General features: G+C 44.7%; 1 long non-coding RNA gene across 1 annotated transcript in view; it reads left to right on the top strand.

The window, feature by feature from the left end:
• LOC110309999 overlaps positions 1-15,080 on the top strand; it is a 31,544-nt gene extending 16,464 nt beyond the window's left edge. Inside the window, exon 3 of the long non-coding RNA XR_002379785.1 lies at positions 14,974-15,080. This is a non-coding gene — a long non-coding RNA (uncharacterized LOC110309999). The remainder of the gene's footprint in view (positions 1-14,973) is intronic.
• The last annotated feature ends 4,108 nt before the right edge of the window (positions 15,081-19,188 follow it).

The following is a 19,188-nucleotide window of genomic DNA, read 5'->3' as shown; positions in this document are numbered from 1 at the left end:
GGAGAGGAGAGGAGAGGAGAGGAGAGGAGAGGAGAGGGAGAGGCAGGCGGGGATGTCTCTTCTCTGCAATGGCTGTTGTCCTGCAGGGCTGGGGCTCCTCCCTCTCTCAAGCAGTTGAGGCCTCATTAGGTCACAGCTGGGGACAGCTCTCTGCTATGGCTGCTTTCTAGAGGTTGGTCCGGCTGTGCCGATCAGCTTCATGCCTTTGCAGTAACTCCCAGGATGCTCCCGCCATGGCCCTCTTGCTATGCCACATGTCTCCTGGCAGGATACTGCCTGACAGGCTTCTCTCAAGCACAAACCCTTTCCCTGTTTGATGCACTTCCTGTAGTCCTGATCTCTCCCATGAGATAAGACAAACAAACAAACAAAAACTCAATATGCTTCCATCTTCATCACCATTCTGGATGCTGGGGCATCGAGAGACAGACAATGCCCCCTTGAATGGAAACGGTGAAAGTCACCTTTAGTGATTGCTCACCAGGTGGCGGGATCTTTTTCAAAGGCAGTTCTGTGCCATGAGAAGCTGATGATTCATTCTCAAGGTTTCAGGTACTCATCACTAATTAGGACTGGAAGTATCTCACGGAACATTTTAGGAAAAAAATTGTGTTAAATAACTTTTATCACATCATAAGTTATAGTTACTGTATTTTATGAGGAACTTAAGCTCCTGCTGTGTCCGATTTATAAATTTAGCATTGCAGAGATGTATAAAGAGGAAATAAGAATATAGAAGGTGGGGTCACCCACTGGTTGTGGCTTGGAATGTATAGCCTGTGGGAAAGGGGGCATCTTTAATTCACTTAACCTGAAGGGACTCTAGCCTGCCCGGGCATGGCAGATGTGGCTCTGGCAGGCCTTGCAACTTCTCCCCGATTCCTTCTGTCTTGCTAAAAAATCATTGGATTGCATTCCTAAAGCAGGCCACCAAGGTCTATTCCCTTATTTGGCCACTTTTTCCTTCTGAGGCTGACTACCAAGGTCTAGCTAGAGAAGTATTGAAGTCCGGCAATCAACCCCACATTCCACCCCCCTTTGTGGCTGCCCTAATTAACCTAATTAAAATTAAATACCTCATCCTAACACGGGATTTCTCCTTTTAACTCTATAAAACTGCCATTTGCCTATGGGCCTCATCTGTCTGTTTTCTCTCTATCCAGAGGTGGAAAACCTCTTCCCAGGATAAAAACTCCTCCTTCGTCCTCTGTCTCCTGTCTTTGTCTCTTATTCCCTGACTTTTGTCCCTCTGGGGAAAAGAAATCCCCTTGGTGCTGAGAACTTGGTCTTGGGGTGGCTTGCGGATGTTGGTCCCTTTGTCATGTGGACCACAATCTCGCCGATGCGGTCCACAGAGAGATCAATGGAAGCGTGGAGAGAGTGAGTAACTAGCCTGGCATCACGGGCAGAAAGCCAGCAGAACTGGGAACTCTGCTGCAGGCAGCCCAGGCTCTTACTGTGCTACCATGATACCTTCTACCAGCTTGGTATCCTTGGCAGTAATTACGGTGCTAGGAAGGTACTTCTTGGCCTGACTTGAGTGACAGTCCTTGTACGGGAGGAGGATGGCGGTGACATTGTTTTCTGTAGCATCACCAAAATTCTCCCTTCAGCCTCTCTTAAGAATGGTTTGCTGTGACAGTATTTTGTATTACGCGGAGCTGTTCGTTAGTGGCACTGACTAAGAAGATTCTCTTCTCTCTGTGAGAACGCAATGGCCCAGAGTTACAGAGGAACGGTCTAGGGAGCTTCAAGCCCAGGTTGAACATGAGCATGGCAGGAATTGGCTACTTCCTGCCTCCCAGCCGGCTTCCGCACCATCAACCCCAGTAAGAATTTACTACCCTGACAGTTATCAGGAGTCACTCCTTGTTTGACCTAATGAGGTCTCCTCCCTCTACTCCACCCCTTTAGTATGCAGATGAGGCATCTTCCAACATCCCTCCCTGGTCCATGGTACAAAGCCACACAAACCTTGCCCAAGATACCCTGGCCACCTCCCCAGGGGCATAAATACCCTTTCTTCCCCCCGATTCCCAACAAATGAACCAGTTCTCCAAAGAAGCTGTTACTGGGTGTGTTCATTGCGGGTGCTCTCACTGAGGCCCAAGATCCTTCACTGAACTCAGCGATTGGCTAAGCTTCCCTCCAGCCCAGCTCTAAGCGCAAAGGGGCCTGACTATCCCGAGGGAGAAGCAGACATGGGGCGGCACTTCTCTACTTAGCTGAGCTAGAGATCTGTTCATATGCCTACATCTTTATCCTAAACCAAATAGGGATAGCCACCCCTGTGACATCGCCGCGCTCAGTGGACAGAGTTTGCAGCAAGTGTTCAGTTACAGCAGAATTGTAATCGTTAGTGAGATCCCATGTAAGAGTTCAACACGGCTGCGACTCCTACTGGCCAATCACTCTGTTTGAAATATAATGCACTCAAAAAGCAGAAACTGTGGCCAGAAATCACTGTAATGGCTTTCTTGAAAGCTATCGCTAATTTAGGGCCCAATTAAAACCAGAAATCCAATTATTGCTGAATAACATAATTGCAAGAAAGTAACTTGAATTGGTGTATGCCAGTAATTAAAGAGGAAGGTTTAAAAACAGAATCCCTCTGAACCATTACAAGGACAGGTCAGGATCCTGAACATGGGCTCCAGGGTGGGTCAGAGCCTCAAAATTGGTGTTTGTAATAGGGTAGACAAATGCAGAATTGAAGATCGGGCTAGGGAATCAGGTCTGAGTCCATACACGACTGAGTCCGTATGTGGTGAAGCTTTTGGTTCGTTGAAAGCAAGCCCTGAGAAAGCAGACGTGGGTGTGGCTTGTTAGATACCTGAGATGTGAGAGAAAGCAGCTGGCAGCATACAGGAAACCTTTGCATTTTTTGTACCTCAGCCTCTGATTGGAGCATGGGGCATGGGCAGTGCTGTCTGGGTGCATCAGGTATGCCGTTTACAGGAGAGCTCCCTTGGCTGACCCCAGCTCTGGCTGCTAGGCATCGAGTCTGACACGTCTCTTTTTCTGTCCACAGTTTGCAGAGGTTTATGATGTAGAATCCCATATCATCTGGCATGTGAAATCTTTTAAAAAAGGTTTTATTCATTTTATTTGTATTTGTTTTTTTTTTAATTTTTTTATTTTTTATTGGTTATTTTACCAACATTTCAAATGTTATTCCCCTTCCCAGTTTCCCCCTATCCGCTCCCCCCTCCTCCTTGCCTCTATGAGGGTGCTCCTCCACCCACCCACCACCCACTCCTGCTTCACCACCCTAGCACTAGGGCATTGAGCCTTCACAGGACCAAGGGCCTCTTCTCCCATTGATGCCCGACAAGTCCATCCTCAGTTACATATGCAGCTGGAGCCATGGGTCCCTCCATGTGTGCTCTTTGGTTGGTGGTTTAGTCCCTGGGAGCTCTGGAGAGTCTGGTTGGTTGATATTGTTCTTCCTATGGTGTTGCAAACCCCTTCAGCTCCTTCAATCTTTCCCCTAACTCCTCCACTGGGGACCCTGCACTAATGCAGAATTCTAGCTTGTCTATGATCTGACTGTGCAACTCTGGAGAAGAAATGCCTTGTCTCTGAGCCTCAGCTTGGGAACATTTGCGTGACTGAGGACAAGCATTCCTTGTTATTAAGTCCACCGTACATGCCTAGGGTCCGTGATACCAGGAGCAGCATGGTAGGGCTCTCTGAACCGTTTCCACCCTCCCCATCTTCCTGCCTGTCAGGAACTAACTGATGCTCACTTGACCTCTCTGTCCTTCCTCTGCCTTGTGTTCTTCCAGTTTCTTAACTGCCTCATCCCTCCATAACCTGGTGTATCTTTTACCAAAGGCGGAGTTATCTCACATAGGTCCCAGGTCATGCTTTGTCTTGCGTAGGGAATACAGGAAATACAAAACCAGGGCAAAGCAGAGTTATGGCTAACTGCAGTTTGTATTTACTAACCGAAAAGGGGACAAAACACGGTATGCAGGGTTTTCTATTCCACTTGGACCTCTTGCGGCGTCTACAGAGGCACCCTTCCGATTCCACCCGGAGGATGAAGGAGAGCTGCCATCTTCCTCACGCAGCACAGTGGAGAATCCCCAGCCGAGTTGTTTCTGCTGGCTCAGGTGGTGCTGTGAGAGGAACGTTGGCGAAGCAGCCTCTGGGAAGCACTGGTTTGGGGAGTGTGGGTGAGCACAGCTTGCTTTGTGCCTGGTTGCTAAAGGCTCACCTGCTTCCATGGCCCGTTCCCGCTTCTTTCTCGATTCCCTTTCATTTTATTATTTCTTTTACTCTTCTTAGCACATATCGATTAGATAGACTTAATTATGATGTTTCATACATGAATACGTCGTATTTGATCATATTCATTCTTTATTACTCTTTCTTGTCCCTTCCACTTCTCTGAGCCTTATCTTCCCAACTCATCCCCTTTTTACTCCCTGGACTCCGCTGAGACCCAGTGAGTTTAACTAAGGCTGCACACAGGAGCCTGGGTGGGAGACGATTCATACAAACATAGGTACTTTGTGGCTGTGCTATATGTAGAAAATTGTCTTTTACTCTCTCATCAACCATTAACTGCCTATAGATTCTCAGGGAGGGGTGAGACCTCATCAACCTCTCCAGCATCCATGACAGACACATGGTGATAGGTTCAAGCTTGTACAGGTCGTTATGGCTGCTTCAAGTTTCAGTGTGCAATAGTCGTGCCATGCATGGCAGACATCGTTCCATAACTACACCCTACCCTCTGGTGTCTGTATGTCTGTCCCTTCCTTCCTTCCTTCCTTCCTTCCTTCCTTCCTTCCTTCCTTCCTTCCTTCCTTCCTTCCTTCNTTCCTTCCTTCCTTCCTTCCTTCCTCTCTTTCTATTCTTCTTTTCCTTCCTTCCTTCCTTCCTTCCTTCCTTCCTTCCTTCCTTCCTTCCTTCCTCTCTTTCTATTCTTCTTTTCCTTCCTTCTTTCCTTCCTTCTTCCTTCCTTCCTTCCTTCCTTCCTTTTTCTCTTTCTTTCCATTCTTCTTTTCTTTCTTTCTTTTCCTTTTCTCCTTTCTTTTTTCCTTCCCTCCCTTCCTCCCTCCTTCCTTCCTTCCCTTCCTCCCTCCCTCCCTCTCTTCCTTCCTTCCTCCCTTACATTCTTCTTCTTCTTCCACCTCCTTCTCTTCTTCCTCCTTCACCTCCTCCTCTTTCTTCTTCCTTTTCCTCTTCAATGTTCCCTTGAGAGGAAAATATAGGTGTCCCACTTGTGGAGTATTCAGCCACTTATTCTCATCACTTTGCTCAGTCATGACTCTTGGTGGTTTCTGTTGTCCACTGCAAAAAAAGAATCGTGCCTGGCCACAGCTAACAGCAGAACTGATCAATGGATAGACGTGTCATTATCCAGAGGGCTCTGTGGTGCACACATCATGTCCATTTAGTAAGGCAGCAGCAGTAGCCTCCCTGATGGAGCTATGCCTCCCAGTACCCCAGCCATGGGCTTTGACTAGGTTGGCTGTCACAGAAGTGAGGCCCCTTCTGAGGAGCTGATATTAAATCCCATAAGAAGATGGCCAGTTATCCCCATAACAGACTTGCTACTGTTGTACCTGTTGACATACCATGGCTGGCAGGTCAATCCTGCTGCTCACAGGGGCTACAGCTGAGGATGACTAGTGACAACTCCTCCCCTCCCCCCACTAAATGCCATCTGTCATTGTGACAACTAGCCAGCAGGGAAGAAGCCTCCAGCTCAGTTCCACCTAGAGTTTTCTCTATGTCTTACAACAGAAGTATGGGCTATCTCCAGCAACAGGGTCTTACCTTCTAGTTCTCAGAGGGCATCAACATCAATAGTATGGGGCCTCAATGGCATCCCTGACCAATGACTCACTGAAAACAGCTTTATCTACCACCATCTGATGAATATGCTCAAACTCTTTTTTTTTCCTTTAACTTTTTATTTCTAAATTTCTCTACCAAGCATCAAGTGTTCTTATGGCTTTTCATTCATTGTTATCTTGATATCCTCGCTCCCTGCTTAAGCCTTGCTTCCTTTAGCTTTGATAGACACATTCAAAATAGATTTTTAAGCAAGACTGGGGATGGGTCAAACAAACATGGCAGTCACTTGGGAAAGCCCTAATCTAAGAAGGTCCACTAACCGGGTGGTTCTTGTACCTTCACTAAGATTTCTCATGCTGGGCAAGAGTTTCTCCTGTGAGCAGAGCAAAAAATGTTAGCTGTTAATATCCATGTATGAAACCCAAGTTATGGGTTGCTAAGAGAGCTTATCAAGAATATAAGTCATCTGGGTTGTGTAGACTGCCGGAAGGACTTGCCTTAGGAAGCATCCTCTCAGGTGTGGTTCATTCTAGGTCACAGGTGGGAGTGACAGGGGATGAGACAAATATTTGAGAGCAGGGACAGCCAAGCAGGACACACATCCTGGAATAGCTTTGCCCTCAAAAGCTAGTAGGCACTAAAACAACAGAGTTTTGTAAATGAAATTTTGGTACTTTTTGTTAATTTTTCTGTAAACTTAAATTTAAAAAAATCTATTAGGAAAATGCCAGGAGGGAAAATACAAGGAATAAAATTTTCTGGTGTTTTTTTTTTTATTTTTTTTTATTTTTAAACAGTTTGTTCCTGGTTTTCAGAGACTTCTCAGTACCAAGGACCTGTTTAGTTCTGCAGCTGGCACTGTTCTCATGGTTCCTGATTTTAAAATATTCTATCTGCAAAACGACTTTCTCAAGTTTAACTAACTTTTTATTCGGCAGCAGCAGCAAATGACTATCAGTCAGAATGTCTGGTGAATGTCTAGGTGGTACAGCCAGAAGTCAACGCACGTCCATTGTTGTTGGCGTATGTGGATATTCTGGTGGATTTTCACTAGACAGTCACAGATATAAACATACATAAGGACCTTTTCTAGGTCCTTTCCCACCTCTCCTAGGGTCCACGAGTCCACAGAACGCATGCTAGGTTCTTTTAGGATGCTCCTATATTGTGACTATCTCAGAACGTTATAAGGACGAAATGTTAAATTTGGGCTACTCAGAGTTATACGATGGACGTTAGCTAACTGCTGACCAGACAACCCAAAGATAACTGAATTATGAACACTTAAAACCAATCTGTGCTAACCTGCCAGGAGGAATTTACAATTTCATTCCTACAAATAGGATAAAGAAATGAAATAAAGTCTAATTCCAGTGTGTAAATTAGAGACATCAACCTCTTCCCGCCTGGTTCTGAATAAACTGCTTCTTCCTTGATGTGCTCAAGAGCGTGGTCTTCCCTCTCATGCATATTTTGAAATAATTGCCCTGGTGGAAATCAGAAACAGGCAGCGTAATATATTAGCTTTACTCAATGATTCTTGAGAGGTGATACCTCAATTAACAAATCCTCCGGGAGAGACGCAGTGTTGCAAGAAAATACGCCTCAGTCTCTTTCATAAATCAAGCCAGGCAGAACTGCCTCCAGCCATTGGCAAGACAAATCAACCCAATCCCCTAGCTCTGCCACCCAAACAAAACAAAACAAGGCAAAACAACAACAACAACAACATCAACAACGACAATGACAACAACAACAACAACACTTTGAGCAGAGTGGTTCCCAACCCGGCTCACATGCAGGCAAGCAGAGTCATTCTGTGCAAATACATGAAATAGTTCAAAGTTCTGTTTCTCTACATTTATCTTCTGTTTCCCCAGAGAAAATGGTCCTCACTCCTGATGGCAGGACTCTTCTGCCTGCTTCTCCTATTTCTCCTCCAAAAGAAACTAGTCGCACACCTGTTATATTTGTTGATTACTCCATAGAATGTTAATGTAAGGCAAATGAGTGTTAGCTGACATGGCGGAGTCGAAACTTTTACAAACTTTCAGGAACCTAGGAATCTAGCTCAGGGTTTATCTGGGATTATGGTTCCAGAGGGTTAGAATCCATAATGGTAGGAACAGCATGACAGCAGGAGGCAGATGTGGTGGCTAGAGTTGGAAGCTGAGATGTTATATCATGGAAACATTTTCTCCTTCAACTATGCAGATAGTTTTGCTAGGTATATTAGTCCAGGTTGGCCTTTATGATTTTATAGGACTGGAAGTGCATTGTTTCAAGTTCTTCTGGCTTTCAAAGTTTCCACTGAGAAATCTGATGTTATCAAATGGGTAGTCTGAGATGTGACATTATTTTTTTTTCTTGCAGTTTTCAATACTGTTTTTGTTGTTGTTGTTGTTGTTCTGTATATATAGGGTTTGAACTATAATGCACCCTGGAGATTTTCTTTTCTGGCCTTATCTATTTGGTGTTCTGTATGTTTCTTGTATATCTGTATAGGTGTGCCTTTCCTTAGCTTGGGGGTAATTTTCATCTAGGATTTTGCCATTGACCTAGGATTTTTTTTTTCTCATCTATTACTATAGGTTGAGGATTTTTCTTTTCCGTGGTGTCTCACATGAGTTGTGATGAGAACATCAGGGAAGGGAAGCAAGCGTGGGACTCTCCTGAGTCGTGGACACTGTGTCCACAGGTACAGTCTTCCCCTCCCTCTTTCTTCCTCACCCGTCTTGCGGGTTTTTCCCCTCTCACACTTAATTCTATGATCCTGTGGTATGTAAATGAATCTGGGGAGGATGTTTGCCAGTGTCCCAGTTTGCCAGGGATTTGGGAAAGAGTTCCTGGGAAGTGGGTTTTCTCTGTCAAGAGTGAGTCACCTCACCCAGAAGGAAGCAGAATTTCTCATAACTGGAACTCCAAGACACTTCTCTGGGTCTCTTATCTCTACCCTTTATATTAGTCTTGCACATGTAATATTGTCCCTGAGTCCCATGATTGAAGAGTCTCACTCATCCCAGGCCACTCTGGGAACAGGATCTCCTACAATTCACTTTCAAACTCTGTTGTCCTGATGTGGAGGAAGGGTGTTGGTACAGCAGGCATCTGCACTGAGGCTCAGTTGACTTACACGGATTGCTTGCACTTTCAAGTCTTCAGTGTTTCCACCAGTGAAACATAGACATTGGATTCTTACAGGGAGTAATTAATTGGTGGGCACATAGGGACATGCATTTCCATTTAAAGAATCCATACCCACCAGCCAACCAAACCAGACACTTTGCTTTCGTTGTTTTCTAGTTTGGCTACCTTAATAGCGAGCTTCCTGTTTTCTCAAGAGCTGTTCTTATGGAGTTTAAGCCCTTGGTATAGTTGGTATTCTTTTTTAATGATTGGAATGCAAGCCCTTAGAACACATCCTCATAATGTAGACTTGAATATCGTTCTGCCCGGCATAGAAGAACAAGGACACTCAGTGATGGGAGGTAGAAAGTACTGAATGCCACATTTCCTATTTAGACATGTGTAGATTTCTTTCCTAAAGTCCAGTCTACATCTACCTTACACAGAGTTCTTTCCTGAGCCTCGGGGCAGAGCCATCAGGTACAAAGAAAAGTACCAGCAGGAGCATCTGCAAACAAGATACAGCAATATGGTTACCATGGTTAAGCACGCCCAGCTTTGATCTCCGAGGAAGAGCAGTGACAGTCGTTCTGAGCCTGGTTCTCTCTGTAGACTGGAATCTTCGCCATTAACATAGTGACAGTTCTGAGTCTCCAAGGTCTTTGTTGGGTATTTTCTGTTGTTCTTTGGTCCCAGCGTTCCATCTGATTTACATGTTGGAAATATAATTAGCCATAGACTGATTGCAAAGAATCAGCCATAATTTAAAAAATAGGAATTAACATAAAATGGCAAGCATTAAAAGTTAATGCTAACTTGATGCTCATTTACTTTTGCATCCAAATGAGCCTTATTAAGTTACTTAGTCCATCGAAACATCAGAGTTTTTTTTTTCCTCCTATGCTAAGTTCCGATAACAATTTCTTGCGTGTTAAACTCTGATAATAGTGTCCAATCTGCTGTAGCTAATCACACGTCAGTTTGCTCTGTGACCTGGCTTAGGCTGGTACCTCTGCAGTGGGGCAGATTAAAGTTCAGCTTCGTTCAATGTGCTTTCTCATGGAAATTCTGTTCCCCCTGCCAGGACTCCATGCCCTTCCTTCATTGCCTGCACAGTCAATAACTTTCGGCAAGTGGACGAAGTGTGTATAGGAATGGGATGTACAGAAATGTGGCCCAGTGAGAAGTGAGCTTAAATAGTTAAATCAAGCCAATTGGTTTAGAATTATGATGGTTGGATTTCTAATGCATATTCAAGGAAGGCTGAAAAAATGTATGAAATTTAATTGTACCATAAAGCTGTCATCAGAAAATATATACTGAATATCAAGTAGGGTAACAGTTCTTCTGGAGAGTTAATCTGCGAAAGTTGAGGAAATTTAAAGAATGTTATAGTTGAATAAATAATAGGGAGGAATAGTGGAGCCCGGCAGCAAGACAAGCGCCACATAAACTCAGATTTAATGGGTGAAAGGCATTTGATATCTTCCTGGCATTAGCAATTTCTCTATTGAACGTGTAAAAATAAGTCTGAGACCAAGTTTAAAAGTGAGACTCTTAACAATATCCACGCCAGGGGTTGAAAAATATATCAATGATATTTAGGTGTCCATCAATTTATTAGGATGTCAAAAGGCATTAGCATCAACCCAGTGAGTTTTCTCTCATAGAAAGCCCATTGTTCCTTTCAGAGGGATGGAAAATGCCTGCTCTTTTTTTTTTTTATCTATAGAGGTTTTGTCTCAAACGTTAACATGCCCATTAGTCACCTAAGAAGCTTCTTAAAGGGACCACTTTTTTTTTGGGGGGGGCGCACACTTTTTAATTGAGGTAAAGCCTGACACGAGATTACTCGTCAACCAATTTCAGAGCCTTAGCTTCTTTACAGTGTTGTGAAACTGTCACCTCATCACAAGGAGACCCGATGCCCCTTGCGCTCCATCCAGCCTTGCAAGCCACGCGTCTGCTTCTGTCCCTACGGACTTAACTCTTTTCTGTTCTTCCTGTAAACAGATCCACAGGCCATGCAACTTTTCCGATCAGAGAGGAATTGATGAAGGTGATTCAGAAAGGGAAGGGACAGAGTCTGAGGTCCTGTGCTGTGAATGTCCCCACATGCTGCTACTGCTGATGGGGGCGGTGGCTTTTGAATAAGGTTGGTGCTCCTGGGTGTGAGTGAGAGGCAGAGCTGACTTCCATAGGACGGCCACCCTACTGAACCCCCTATGGAATCAAGTGATGTGTTTGTAACAATACGGACATTCAAAATCCAGGATCCCATGTGGATCTCTTCTACAGAGTATGGGAAACATTGTAACATTTGCACTGTCTGATTGCAACTTAATTTTGGTAAATTAGTTTCTCGTCTCTATCTAGGTATATTAGTTAGTTTTGTTGTTGTTGTTGCTTCTGCTGCTGTGACAGAATATCTGACCAAAGCAACCTAAAGAAGGTTTTATATTTGTTGTACATCCTTGTGAGGGAGGAACTATACCCTGGGGCCATGTGACAGCTGTCATCCTGTATCCCTAATAAGGAAGGAAGGGTGGGATGCTGGCCCTCAGATCCCTTACTCCCCTCCCCACCCTTGTCTTTGTTGTTTTTTTATTGCTGTGACAGACACCATGACAAAGAGCAGCTTTGGGGGTAAAATGTTTATTCTGGCTTCTATCTCTGGTCACAGTCTATCACGGAGGGAAGTCAGGGCAGGAGCTCAAGGCAAAATCTTGGCGGCAGATCCAAAGTAGAGGCCTTGGAATGACACTGTTTAGGGGCTTGCTCACTATGACTTGCTCCACCTGCTTTCTTACACACCCCAGGACCACCTGCCCAGAAGTGGCACCCTCCACAGTGATCGGGGAGGGTACATCAGTCATCAGCTGTACCACAGCCTTCCCCACAAGCCCATTTGGTGTGTGTTTGGGATTTTAAGTTCCCTCATCCCAATAGAAGTTCCCTTTTCCCAAATGACTTTAGCTGTTTTAAGTCAAGTTGATATAAAATTAGCTAGCATACTTTTTAATGGAGTCTGGGACCATAGCCCAAGGATGGTGCTGCCTGCAATCAATGTAGGTCTTCTTTTCTTGGTTAAACCTCCTATTAGATGTGTGCCCAGAGGAGTGTCTTCTGAATCCAGTCACATTTCCAAGGGAGAAGAACTATCACACTAGAGTTGGCAAAATGTGACCCAAAGCCAAATCCCTCCCCCTCCCTGCCATTGCATGGCTCACCTAGTAAGAGTGGATTCCATTCTTTTCAATGATTAATACTCAAAAGATGAATAATATGATAGACTAGTATCTTATGAAATTAAAATTTCAGTGCCCATAAATGGTGTCTTAACAAACATATCAAGCTCATTTGTTTATAAATTGCTTGTGGCTGTTCTCAGGACGTGATAACCCTCAACACAGACCGTATGATCCAAAATTTACTGTGTTGTCTGTCCCCTGGTCAGCGTGACAATCCCGTGGTCCACACAAAGACTTTACAATAGAAGTATGGAACAAAGACAGTGGGGTGACCTCTGAAATATCTTGGAAGAGAAAGGCAGACAATTTTGGGCATATAAACCAGCAGTTAGGCTCCACCAGGAAAAAAAAAAGTCGGTTTACAGAGATGAGCTTTACGAAGCTGAGCCAATAAAAAAGTTCTTATTTTCTACCCAGAGAGTCAAAAATTAGACTACCGCTCCTGATCAAATATTAGAACCTTTTTTCTTTCTTCTTTTTAAAGCTTCTCTCGGCTGTCTCTTGTGAGCATCCTCACATTTCCATGGCTGTAAAGCTGGATGTGAAAATGTCAAGTGCTCTTTAAGAATGGATTTTACACTTGCCATTTTCAAGTGTGGTGGATTTACACTTCAAAAAGTCAGGCGCGACTTCATAATTGAATTGCACCTGATCTTTTCAAGTGCCAGGCACCGGAGCCGGGGTCAAGGACGAACCCAGAACTAGACTTGAGTTTTTCTGAGAGTGAATCTGTGATGCTTGCAAACCTTCAAAGAGAATGCTATGACTCAGAGAGGGAGCCACAGCTAGGGCAGAACTGTATTTGCTTTCTAGACTTAGCTGCTGTTGGAGGACCATGACCACGGTGTTCATTTGTCTAAGTTATCTTCCATATTAAGAAAGTAGGCTGGAAAGTCTAGTACTTAAGAGTGTTGGAGCCACAGGGGAACTCTCTGAGGAAAGGACAGAGTAAGCCCTAAGTATTGCCTCAAGTTTTCATACCGTAAGGACAGACCAGACGCTGCCACTGAGAGATCCCGGTGTTCATTCTAAGACAGTAAGATGATCACTCAGGATCTGTAAACATGCCGAAGCTTCCAGGAAGATGGAGTCTCTGGGGTTCTCCTGAACCAACAAAAACAGGATGCATTCAACCGGGCTGTGTTCAACCTCTGCACACTAACAGCACGGAGCTCAGTGCTGGATTGTAAACAGACTTAAACTGTCATGAGATTGTTTCTGGAAACACTGGTGTGCGGCTCTTGAGTGTGACCTTGTAGATGACAGTCAGGCTGCACAGCCGGACATGCTAGGAAACAGCTTTGCTGTCGTTGCCACTGTTGCTTCTACAGACTGCACCCGGGGCCTTATGCAGGAAGAAATGTGAGGTTTGAAGGACATCGGTGAGCTTTCGTGTGCCCTCATAGGGCTGGAGACATCTCCACTCACAGTCCCAAGCCAGGAGCCACCTTGGATCCCAGGAGAGTGGAGTCTTGTAGACAGATCGCCCAATTGCCAACGAGTGCTCCTGAGGGCTCAGTCAGCCTCTGAGGGAAGCTGAAGCTGCTCCCAGCAGCCCTCTCGTGAGAGCAGGATTCTTTTCTCAAGCATTGTGAACTTCTCCGGGCACACCTTGTAGTGCTACGACTAAAATAATGGTTAAGGAGACACAATTTGACCAGTACCGATTAGCCATATGCACTTAATCCTTCTGTCCTAATTCTTCCTCCGTGGAACTTAAGCTCTTATAGCGCTCTGGAGAATGGGTGTTTGTTACCCCATTTTCTATGGAATGGGAGACACACCTGACTTGATGAAACACCCACAGCAGGGCCTTGGGCTAGTTACAAACGTAGTTCTTCACATAGGATCATTTAGATGCTGACTGAAAGTTCATGGGGTCCCCCCCAAATGTCCTCTGATTCCACAACTCCCTAGAAAGAGTCACAAAATTAACTGAAACGTACTGGGCTGGGTGCTATGCATTATTAAAAAGAAAGAACATGGGTCAAAAGAAGTCCTCCAAGAACAGCGTTTGGAGGCCCCAGGACTCATTGTTGTCTAAACATGTGACTTGCAGTATTGACAACCAGGGAAGCTCATCAGAAACAGTGTCCAGTTTTAAAAATATTAAATTTTATTAATTTTTTACTTTCTGCATTTTGCCTGCATATATATAGTATGTGTGCTACATGCATGCTTGGTACCTGGGGCGTTCATAAGAGTGCATCGGATCCCCTGAGACTGGGGTTCCAGCTGTTTTTGAGCCACCATCTGGGTGCTGGAAACTGAGTTGGGCCCTCTCTAAGAGCAACGCATGCTCTTAAATCAGTAATCCATCTTTCAAGCCCCATGCTATCCAGTTTTTAAGCGCCTTTGACACGTGTATTTGATGAATGGCCCATGTGATTAGGGTAGAAGGTGGATACCCAAAGTTCCCACCTGGGTTGTGGTCAGACCCCAACCGAAGAACGTCTTGTGTAGCCAGACTCATCTGTAAACAGAAACTGTTCATCAGAGACGACTTCTCAGAATGGAGGACCAAGGCTGAGCCGTGCTCTGGGTGAAGAATATGGGTTTTGTTTTCTGTGCAATTTCCTTTCAAAATGAAAATTAAAAAAAATATATCTTTTAAGAATCATTGTTATCAAAAGGTCTTTGGATTATTGCTCTTATATATCTCTATAAGCTCTTGGTTTTTACGATTAAAATTCAGGAGTGAAGGGAGAATTAGAGTTCTTCAGTCCCCAAGTTCCTCATCCATATTCCAGTGACAAAGACTTTTGCTTGTGTATTTCTTCAGGGAGTAGCAAGACTATTCGAGGCACACAGTTTCAAAACAACTGATCCTCCTCATAAAACCACGGAGCAGAGATCCACGAGGAGTACACATCCAGAAGAAAACACAAATCAACTGTATCCTTTTTCATTAGTTACAGCTTTTTAAGACCAGTTTTTACTGTTTTTTTGAAACAATAACACATACTTATTACAAAGCCTCCAAATGGCAGAGGAAAGAGAGAAACCCAATTAGGCATTTCACCATGCAGGCACAAACACGTCGATCGTCTCTGTTACTGGTTACTAGGTTTTTTGTTTGTTTGTTTGTTTGTTTTGTTTTTGTTTTTGTTTTTGGTTTTTGGTTTTGATCTTTGGAGACGGGGTTTCTCTGTGTAGCCCTGGCTGTCCTGGAACTCACTTTGTAGACCAGGCTGGCCTCAAACTCAGAAATCCGCCTGCCTCTGCCTCCAGAGTGCAGGGATTAAAGGCGTGCGTCACCACGCCCGGCCGGTTACCAATTTTAACATGCTGAGATTTTGGTTCTTACCTGCTTTCTCATCAGTCACCCACCCTCACAAGACCATGATCTGTGTAAGAGCAGAGGACACGTCTCTTGTGTGTACAGCCTGGAGTTTGCCACAGTCCCCAGTGATTTCCTTAGGAGCGGTTGGTTGGTGAGCATCCGGCCTAGGAGCAACCCGTTGCTCTTATGTGCAAACAAACAGCTGTATAACACAGTCCACCGTGCTAGAACTTGGTGCATGTGTTGTTTTACTTGTATATTCCCATCGTCTAGAGCGGGGTTTGGGAAATTGTCAGCAGCATGTTTTTTTTTGTTTGTTTGTTTGTTTTGTTTTTTGTTTTTTACATAAAGTTTTATTGGAGCTCATTTGTTTACATATCACCTGGTGCTATTTTCACATCACAAGGACAGAGCCGTGCAGCTGTGCAGAGACCTGAGCGTAGGTCGTAAAGTATTTACTCTGTGGATGTTTATAATTAAACGGTTCCCCTGAGTCTGGAGTCCCAGATGGTGGCAAGCCACCACATGGGTGCTGGGAATGGAACCGGTCCTTTATAAGAGTAACTATTGCATACGCCAGCAAGATTTTGCTGAAGGGACCCTGATATAGCTGTCTTGTATAAGGCTAGGCCAGTGCCTGGCAAATACAGAAGTGGATGCTCACAGTCATCTATTTGATAGATCACAGGGCCCCCAATGGAGGAGCTAGAGAAAGTACCCAAGGAGCTAAAGGGGTCTGCAACCCTATAGGGGGAACAACATGATGAACTAACCAGTACCCCGGAGCTCTTGTCTCTAGCTGCATATGTATGGAAAGATGGCCTAGTCGGCCATCACTGGGAAGAGAGGCCCATTGGACTTGCAAATTTTATATGCCCCAGTACAGGGGAATGCCAGGGCCAAGAAGTGGGAGTGGGTGGGTAGGGGAACAGGGTGGGGGAGGATATAGGGGACTTCTGGGATAGCATTTGAAATGTAAATGAAGAAAAATCTAATAAAAAATTGAAAAAAAAAAGAGTAGCAAGTATTTAGCACTTGACAGCGTGTGATCTCAGCTGCAGCGCTATGTCTCTCAATAAATATACTCAATAAATATTTGTTGTGTAAGTTCATTTTATATGTTCTTGATTTCAAATCTTCTCAAATATACCCATTACTCGAGCCATAAATTACCTAAAATAAATTGTGTTACGTTTTATTTGCATACCGTGTGTATTTGACCGTTGCCTTTTATTGGGTGAAACCTATTCCCTTTGGTCTTCACAGCAATGCTGTGAACATGCCTCTCTTTGTGAATGAGCCTCTATGTCTGGGTAGATTTATAGAGGTGGATATATATATATATATATATATATATATATATATACACATATACATATACATATATAATATATAATATATATATATATATACATATATATATATATATATATATTCTATCGCTATGCTCCTTATCTCTTAGGAAAGCACCAAGGTGCTTCACCAGCATGCTTCGCCTCGATTGTACCTACACGTGACCTTAACAATAAGACTGATTTTTTTTTCCCCCAGAGTGAGACATAAACATGGGAAAAAGGTGTCAGATGGCAATCAGTCTCTCCCTAAACCTCTTTGGTAATGCCGACTGGCCTTGCCACATGATGGAAGACCTAAATGGCTGTCACTTGCCAAGTTAAGAGCAAGGTGGTGGCCCTGATTACATTTACATTTGCTACTAATTCGCAGCCCACGGAACAGAGCAGGGATCATTATGGTAATGAAGGCAGCTATTTTTAAACAAATGTATGCATGTACATTTTGGAAATAGGAATGTGTGTATTCTTCAAAGAGCGGGACGGCTAACCTGTAATTCCTTTGTTCAGTGTAAAACTTATGGGTCCTCAAGACCAAAGCTCTGCAAAGCAAGGCTCATTTCACCTTTAGAAAATAACAGGTGGCAGTCCAATTTTTGGGTTACTGGCTGTTGTATTTATAAAAAGATAAAGAGAAGGGGGATGTGTTCTATGGAGGTGTGGTGAGGTGTAGGGGAAGGGGGTGCCTTGGAGGGCCCATTCGGAGGCATCCCTTACCCCTGAGGAACCAGCAACAGGGCGGCATAGTATAGAACAGAGTTTATTTAGGGCATGGCAAGGGGCATTAAGAGGGTAGTAGAGGCAGAGAAAAGGAAAGAGAGAGAGAGAGAGAGACAGAGACAGAGACAGAGGAGAAGAGGAAGAGAAGAGGAAGAGAAGAGGAAGAGAAGAGGAAGAGTGGAGGGGAGAGGAGGGAAGAGGAGAGGAGAGGAGAAGAGGAAGAGGAAGAGGAGAGGAGAGGAGAGGAGAGGAGAGAAGAAGAGAAGAGAAGAGAAGAGAAGAGAAGAGAAGAGAAGAGAAGAGAAGAGAAGAGAAGAGAAGAGAATTAGAGGAATAGGAATAGAAGCTGGCCATGAGCACGTGGAGAGAGAGGAGGGAAGGGAATGGGGAGAGAGTTGGGGCAGAAAAACAAGCGCAAGAGAGCAGGAGAGCGAGGAGGGGGGCAAGCAGCCACTTTTATAGTGAGTCAGGCACACCTGGCTGTTGCCAGGTAACTGTGGGGCGGAGCTTAGATAGAATGCTAACACTGGCTACAGGTATGGACCAACAATGATGCATTTGGAGTTGGGATGCCTGCTATTGCCTTCACCTCGCCAGGAGGAGCGTGCTTTTGTGTTTAGGCATGCCTCTGGTTGAGGTCTGAAGGTCTAGAGGTGTGGGCAATGCCTGACATTAGAGGTCTGAAGAGGCAATCTGAGAAGAACTGGAGGCTGCAACGGAGCTGCATTAGAAGTGTCTGGTAAGGGCCCAGAGGGCTGAGCTCCAGAACTGAGCGCTAGGCAGCTTATTCTTAAATCTGTCAAGAAGATTACCGACCTCCCCCTTTGATGCCATGCAAAAGGAAACGGAGTGAGTAGGACAATTTCAGAGCGCTTAGTCACAGATGGAAGTGTGTATTCAGGAAAAAGAAAAGCTGGCCTTCCGCTGAGCCGAGGGACCGGATAAAACTTCATTGTTGTACCGCTCGGCCCCTCCTAATGACTTTGAGCCGCCAGTGCAGACAGCCAAGTGTGTAATGGAATCCATGGAGCCGTGAAGCAGGCAGGCTAGGGTGAAGAAGTCAAGGAGGGCAAGCATGGCGCCTTTCTGAGGTGCCACAGTGCTCGGCTCTGGAGCACCCAGCTCTTCCATCTTCTGGGACGTGGGGGCTGGGGAGAAGGAGGAAATACAAACAAGGCTCTTAGGGCCGGAAAGCATTCTGAGCCATCGCCGCAGCCCTGAGGGCCTCAGTTCTCTGTAGATGCCAGCGCCTTGAGAAGGAAGCATGTGACACTCGGAAAGATCTGGCATCAGCTTGCCAACGTATAAATGATGTAGAATAATGTAAAATTCTCTGGAATTTTAGAATTTTAGCTGACTTTTCTTTTTTTTTTTTGTCTTGGTTGGCACCCATTCAGGCAACTTAGTCCTCAAGAGAAAACGGTGGTTTACACAAGAAGATAAAGGATGTCTAGGACTACCTTCTGAATTTTACTGGCAGTAAACCCTTCCCTACTGAACAGTGTGCTTTGAGTCCCGTACCATATAACATCTTCACTGCCCTTCTTCTTGTGGCCGATTCTGCACACCTCTCCAGAACAAAGAACCGCGAAGCAACCACCTGGCAATGTTGTCAATGGAAACAAAATATCCTGATGTGTGC

The sequence above is a fragment of the Mus caroli genome, chromosome 15 (genome assembly GCF_900094665.2).
Source record: "Mus caroli chromosome 15, CAROLI_EIJ_v1.1, whole genome shotgun sequence".
Taxonomy (NCBI): domain Eukaryota; kingdom Metazoa; phylum Chordata; class Mammalia; order Rodentia; family Muridae; genus Mus; species Mus caroli.
The sequence above is the reverse complement of the archived record's forward strand: the minus strand, read 5'-3'. Positions and strand labels throughout refer to the sequence as shown.